This window comes from Hibiscus syriacus, unplaced genomic scaffold, assembly GCF_006381635.1.
Source record: "Hibiscus syriacus cultivar Baekdansim isolate YM2019G1 unplaced genomic scaffold, ASM638163v2 tig00110346_pilon, whole genome shotgun sequence".
In the NCBI taxonomy this organism is placed as follows: domain Eukaryota; kingdom Viridiplantae; phylum Streptophyta; class Magnoliopsida; order Malvales; family Malvaceae; genus Hibiscus; species Hibiscus syriacus.
Genome location: NW_024062697.1, coordinates 1,646,806 through 1,654,708, shown reverse-complemented (window position 1 = coordinate 1,654,708; position 7,903 = coordinate 1,646,806). Strand labels below are relative to the sequence as shown.

Here is a 7,903-nt window from a genome sequence, read left to right as displayed (position 1 = left end):
TTGGTTGTGCACTCGTACTCATATTGATTGCCATGGCATGATAAAATGATGAATTGGCTGCCTTCACTTCTTTCATCTCACTTGGTCGTTACAAATTCTTTAATATATTGGTGATGACAACAAGTTGGGCAGACACAAAATCCTTAATATCTAACTCGAATGTCCATGTGCTTTTCGCCCAATTCCAAGCCTTGTAGATGAGAATTGATAATCATTGTTGGCAATCCTATCCAGAATGTCGAATGCCTCTGCAGGTGATTTATCGTGCAATATCCCATTTACTGAGGCATCTAGCATCATCCTCGTGGGTGTATTTACTCCATTATAGAACATTACCACTTTAGTCCAATCTTGAAAACCATGATTTGAGCATTTACGAAGCAATCCTTTATATCGATCCCAACATTCATACATTGATTCATCATCATGTTGACGAAAAGAAGCAATGGCATTCCTTAGTTGGGTGTTCATGTTTGGCGGATTATACCGCAACAAAAAACTTTTGCACAGATCAGTCCAAAGCTCCATCGAACCCGCTGGAACACCACTCAACCAAGCCCTTGCTCGGTCACACAGAGAATATGGAAATAACTTTAACTTTAATACATCTTCATGCACTCCTTGTTGTCGAAAAGAATCACACACCTCTAAGAAGTTACAAATATGTTGATTGGCATATTCATTAAGGATGCCCCAAATTGCCCTAAGAATTTAGCCTATTGAATATGACAGGTTTGAGCTCAAAATGGGTTGCCTGAATTTTGGGTGCCACATTTCCTGGATTTAAGTCATCCAAGATAGGATTTAAGTGATCTCAAATGGCACGAGGCCTGGCTGCATTCCCAGTATTTGAAATTACCTCGACATTCTGATCTTCCTCTTGACCAATACCTTGATTTCCAATTTGATACATGTTTTGAACACGTTGAGCACATCTTATTTGCCTAAAAAGCGTCTCAATCTCAGGTTAAATTGGTTCTAATGGCTCGTCAGAGTGTCTTTTGGTCATACACCAAGAAAAACCTGAAAAAGACAAGGAAAAACAAGTAAAACTATATAAAAATGAAGAAGTAAAATAAAAATGCTATGACAAAACTAATTAACTTCCAGTTGCCAATCCCCAGCAACGACGCCAAAAACTTGTCTGTGATTTGTGAATACTAAATATGGTCGCGAAATATGTGCAAATATATACAATCGAATGAGTAATACAATAATGAGTGAGTATCACATCCACAGGGATTGTAGGAAATTTATAAGTTCAATCAAAGCAAATGATTACTTTACCTAAGTATAGTAAGTGATGGTATGTACTAATTAGAATGTTGTGGCAAAATGAAAAGGATGTTGGTGGGAATGGAATGATGGTGTGATATGGAAGCAAATATGGATGTCGAGGAAAAATGGATGAAAATATCTTGGCAAAAATAAATTGAGTGTAGTAAAATCAATTGAAAATGTAAAGGAAAAACGAAATGTAAACATTGGATTTGAATAAAATTAATTTAGAATCCTCACACAACAAGTTATTATAGGACTAAATTGTAATACCCTAAAAATTTAGATAATGACCAAAATGAAAATTTTGAAAGTTTGATGGTTAAAGTAGAAAATTGGGAAAAAGTTTAGGGAATTAAGTGATAAATTTCATAAAAAGAATTTCATTCTATAAATGGATAGTTTACTCTTGAGAGTGGGGTTTTATAGAAATCATATTTTTGGATTTGGAATTTTAGTAAAGAAAAATTAGAAAGGGTTAAAGCCGGTAAGGAATCAAAAATTCATATCGAATTTGAAGGATGTTATAAAATGGTTGGAAATATTATTTTAATATTTTAGATCAGAGAAATTAGGTTTGGAAATGTGCAATGTTTCATATTTAACCGAAACAGTGGAATTTAGTGACTAAAACTCAAGTTTTGAAAATTTCATGGTCATTTTCGTAAGTCAAAGTCAAATTAATTCATCTTTGACTTTGAAAGATGATAAGGATGAGTTTTCGTGGTTTTATGGTGAATAAGAAGATTCATTAAGGGTGATTTGGTCTTATCTCAATTAAATGAATATTTTATTCATTTATAGTGGAATTAAATGTAAACTAATATTAAATGCACCCAACATTTTATCCAAATTGCTCATCTTCTTCTCCAAGCTACGTAGGTTTTCTCCAAAGGTGAGAGAAAGCTTCAATTCAAGTTTTAAGCAAATTCATTTGGGTTTTGAGTATTCCGTAAAATATAAATTTCTATATGCGAAAAACGCTATCATTTGGTACCAATATTGCATGATAATCTTGTTGGTGTTCAAAGATCCCAAATTCTATAGTTTGTGTTCACATAAGGGATCATGAAATTGATGATGAATATTGATGTTTGTGAGGTAGTAGATTCATATTCAAGCATCTATGATGATTAGAACATGTTTAATCTTTCTAGAACTTGTTCTTTAAGTTTCAGCCATGGATTGTTTGAGTGAGAAAAATTAGGGAAAAATTATATAAGGGTTGGAAATAATGAAAGAAGTATTCTACAAGCCTTAGAAAAAATTGGAGACCATTTTGTAATTTTTGAAAAGTTGGGGATCAATTCGTAAATTTTGGAAAATTGATGGGTTGTTGTGTAAGTGTTATATAATTGATGTACTGTGCTGGAAAATGCTGTTTTGGAATTGAAATGAGTGTTAGATGTGAAATATGACTATTATTGGAAGTTTGAAAAGATTTGTGATTTAAGTACAACATTGAATAGTTGGGGTACTTAAATGTAATTATGCTTTTGTAAAAGCATTTGAATGGAAATAATTTCAATGCTGGAATTATTGGTATTAAGAATCTAAGTGGTAAAATGGTGAAGGACCATTTTATATAAATTGGAAAAGTTGGTTCCAATGTTAAAAAGGAATTTTTAAGTAGAGTATTTTGATAGATAATGAGTTTCAAATATGTTATGGAGTTATTTTAGGATATGTTTATGTTAGTACAATACTAACATATGTATCATTATGAATTTGTGATTTATACAGATCATGATTGATTTGCGATTAAAGCAAGTCAAGTATAAAAAGGGTTTGTTGTGGACAATAGTGAGACACATATTTTGAAAGATATAAAGTGTCATGGTGAGTGCAATACATGCATGACATTATACATGGATGTTTTATACATCATCAGGAAGACTTGCGATAAGTCGACCTTGTTTATATTAGCATGATATTATGTCATATTTTTATAAATTGACATGACATTGATATGTCACAGTATGAAATTATAATGCATTGATTATGGAAAATGTGATATTTTATCCTGAATCTTATTTTGGGTATGAACTTCCCCATTGTTAAATTATGATAATATTGTAATACCCCAAAAATTTAGACAATGACCAAAATGAAAATTTGGAAAGTTTGATGGTCAAAGTAGAAAATTTGGAAAAAGTTTAGGGAATTAAGTGATAATTTCCTAAAAATAATTTTATTCCATAAATAGATGGTTTACTCTTGATAATGGATTTTTTTTATAGAAATCATATTTTTGGATTTGGAATTTTGGTTAAGAAAAATTAAAAGGGTCAAAGCCGTTAAGAAAATCGGTATTTCAGATCGAGTTGCAATTTTACGAAAATTTGAAGGATGTTATAATATGGTTGGAAATATTATTTTAATATTTTGAATCAGATAAATTTGGTTTAGAAATATGCAATTTTTCAGATTTAATCGAAATAGTGGAATTTAGTGACTAAAACGCAAATTTTGAAAATTCAAGGTGAATTTCGGAAATAAAAGTCAAAATAATTCATGTTTGACTTTGTAATATGATAATGATCAGATGGCTTGGTTTTATGGTGATTATGGAGATTCATTAAGGGCAAAAAAGGAAATTCTTGTGGAATGGAATAAAAAATTCCATTAGGATATTATATTTGCATGTGATAGATATAATTAATATTAGAATAACAATATTGGGGGAACATTTCAGCTTCTTCTTACTCCAAGGGCCGACACTTTCAAGCAAGAAAGGTAAGCATTTTTAGTTTGAATTTTGAAGCAATTTCTTGAGAATTTGAGTCGGTGTGGTTAGGAAAAATATTCTACGTTCAATTCTCTACATTTTGACATGAATATTACTAGGGTTCATGTTCAAGTTCATCTTGAGTTGATGAAGGGGATTTTGATTCTTTTGTTTTATGGGTTTTGATGAGTTAAGTGATTTTAAAGAATTGGTTGTAAGAATTGATGAAGAACCTAAGAATGAAGATAAAGAAAACAGTTTGGATTTTGAATCTGGCAGTAGGTTCGAAAATTCACCAGAAATTATATAAAAATAATATGGAGATTATTTTTATATATTATGTTAATATATCAATCTAGTTTTGTTTAAAACAAACGGGGATCAATTTCAAGTTGTATACAAAAAGATATGAATTTTTAACCAAGGAAAGGTCAGACAAATCGGACAGCAGATTCTGCAAAATAGATTCTGTTGGTCAACTTTGAAAATTCACCATAAATTGTACAGAATGAATTAGAAGGAGATATTTATATGGATAGATTCGTATTCGAGTCTATTTTTCAATGGAAGAAACCGAATTCAATTCAAGTGTGCATATCAATACAGAGTATTGATTCTTTGAAGGTATTACGAATTGTCTGAATATGGAAAATTGATGGGTTGTTGTATAAGTGTTGTATAATTGATATACTATGCTGGAAAATGTTGTTTTGGAATTAAAATGAGAGTTATATGTGATATATGACTGTTTTGGAAGTTTGAAAAGATTTGTGGTTTATTTACAACATTTGTAGAGTTGGGGTACTTAAAGATAATTATGCCTTTGTAAAGCATTTGAATGATAGTAATTTCAATGCTGGAATTTTTGATATTAAGAATCTAAGTGATAAAATGGTGAATGACCATTTTGTGTAAATTGGAAAAATTGATTCCAATGTTAAAGGAATTATTAAGAGATAAATATTTTGATAGATAATGAGTTTCAAATATATTATGGAGTTATTATGGGATATGTTTATGTTAGTACAATACTAACATATGCATCGTTATGAATTGATGATTTATACAGATTGTGATTGATTTGTAATCGAAGAAAATCAAATATAAAAGGGCTTATGGTGGACAATAGTGAGGCTTATATATTTTGAAAGACATAAAGTGTCAAGGTGAGTGCAATACATGCATGAAGTTATACATGGATGTTTTATACATAATCAGGAAGACTTGCGATAAGTCGACCTTGTTTATATCGGCATGATTTTATATCATTTTTATAAATTGACATTGATATGTCAAAGTATGAAATTAAAATGCATTGATCATGAAAAATGTGATATTTTACCATGAATGTTTTCGGGTATGAACTCGCCAATGTTAAATATTGATAATATACTTTGCCATGGATGGATTTAATAAAATAGACTATATGCCCAAGTAAGTCATTGAGGGACAGGGTATAGTTGGTATGCCATAGAGTATAGCAGCTGCAGGTTTATAATACACTTCGGTGTATATGGTGGGCACGACCTTATGTGTAATACACTTCGGTGTATATGGTGGGCACGACCTTATGTGTAGCATTACGGTGCAAATATTACTCGAATACCCATGGTCCTCAAGGTTTAATATTGGGCTATTGGCTATGGATTATGTTTTATTGGTTAATAAATGGCGACCATGCAAATAAGCTTATGAGCTTACAGAATAATGGCAAGTATATTGGAAAAATAAGCTTACGAGCTTATGGAATTTAAATGGTAAGTATTTTGGTAAAATAAGCTTACGAGCTTATGGGATAAATGGTAAGAGATTTTATATTATTTTGATCATGGTAAAAATTTGGATATGTTAGTAAAATGATTTTATGGAAATTTGATTTTTGATATTGAAAATCATGCATGAATTGTATTGCACTGTTAAATGTTTTAATTGCCTCACTAAGTTTATACTTAGCGTGTGATGATTTTCACGCGTAGGTAAAAAGATAATAGTGGATTAAAGAGTTCAAAGTGACATCAAGCATCGAGAGGTATATTTCAATATCAGTAAGACATCCTACGATGGAATTTGATTTTAGACAGTGACATGTAATTTGAAAATGTTCAATTTATTTGTTGAATAAATTTTAGAAATTTTTATAGTGATGAAAGGTTAATTTTTATGAATTTTCGGAAGTTACTGTAGCATGAACAATAAGCACGGTTTTAAGCAAAATTTTTCCAGAATGATTTTGGGGTACCGATTCCCCCCAACATGGAACCGATTCCCCACTGTTCACAGGTACTGTTCACTGTTACTATTCACTATTCATAAAAAAATCTTTTAAATTAAATTGGTTACTACGAAATATGATTTACATGATATGATATTTTATAATATCATTTACCATTTTAAGAAAATAAATTTTAAATCGCTTTTGAAAAGGTAATGGTTTTTGAGAATTCGGATAACATCTATAATATGTATAAGTATAATTATACAGGTTATGGATGTTACAATTATTGGCATCAGAGCTATAGGTTTAGCCAATTCTTGGACTAAACCGGGTTTATTTTGAGTTAAAAAGTGTATACATGCCACTAGGATGTCAAAAGTTATTGATAGTTGTATATATATTGTGATGATGCTTATTGAGAGTAAAGTTACTCTTTACTAAAGTATGATGATTCTGATTATGTTTAGATGTTGGAATTAAAGATAAAGGTAAGAAAGTAGAAATTGTTGAAAACAATGTCGAGATTGAAATCGACAAAAAGGGACCCGACATGACTTATGTAAAAAAACACCTTAGAAGGGTGGATGTTGTTAGCGATTTTACTCCATTTAGTGGAAGAAATGCAACGATTATAAGAAAAGTCAAATTGGATGAGGATACAAAGGAGATATCTGAATCTAGTGAATGATTTTGAGGTTCTCCAGGTAAGCTTAAATAAGTAAGAAATATTTAAGCTAAGCATTAAATTGTTTAAATCTTTGTTCATTGAGTAAGAGGAAAAGAATAAGCGGTAATAAGTTGTCCGCTAAAAGTTTAAAGAAAGTTGAGTTATTTGTGAATCAAATGGTTATGAGTTGGATTGAGAATATCAGTTAAATTTTTTTTTGATAGAGTTACCTTGTGAAGGTAAATATGAGGAAATGGATTGTCTAACCTTCCATGCTGCAATGAATTATTGTATAGATATAGATGGATTCTCAAGAACTTGAAAATTTTCAAGTACATAATGATAAGAAAAAGGGTAAATTTGTTTACTAGTGTGATTTTAGCATTAACTGTTAAGAAGTTATTGCTACAAAATTTTCGAGTTTTCTTATTGAACGTTGTGAACATTGAAGCTTTCATTGGAGATTGAAAATGTTTCAATTATTCAAAAATATTATTTTTAGATCTGGAAAAGTCATACAGATTTCCTTAAGAATGAAATAAGGAATTTCAAAGTAGAAATATTCAATTCTACTTGATATCGAGTGATATTATAGCGGAAGACCTATAGATCACAGTCATGATACAAGTGTTAGACGGACAAATAGTAAAGGTTCGATAAAGATTCAGGAGCTTATGTTTCTGATGAATCCGATGGGATTATCATTAACAAGTTTTAAGATCATTTTGATTATGAGTTGGTTGTTTCTGCATTAAGGTTGGGTTAATGGTCACAAGAAGCGATTAATTTATAAAAATGCAGAGAATTTAATAATTTTAATGATTGATGAAAAAGTGAAATTATCACTAACGTGATATAAGCAATGGTTGCGATTTAGATGATATAAAAAGGAAGAATAACTTTTGTAGCTAAGGTGAGAGATACTTAAGTACCTGAAGTAAGATCAAATGATATTTCCTTAACTTGGGAATTTCCATATGTCTTTTTAGATTTATTATTATGGGTTACCTCCAGA

At 30.5% G+C, this 7,903-nt stretch overlaps 1 non-coding gene across 1 annotated transcript; it reads left to right on the top strand.

The window, feature by feature from the left end:
- Nucleotides 1-355: 355 nt before the first annotated feature.
- On the top strand, nucleotides 356-462 carry LOC120120753. The gene has a single exon (XR_005515930.1). It is a non-coding gene; the product is annotated as a small nucleolar RNA R71 (small nucleolar RNA).
- Nucleotides 463-7,903: the final 7,441 nt, after the last annotated feature.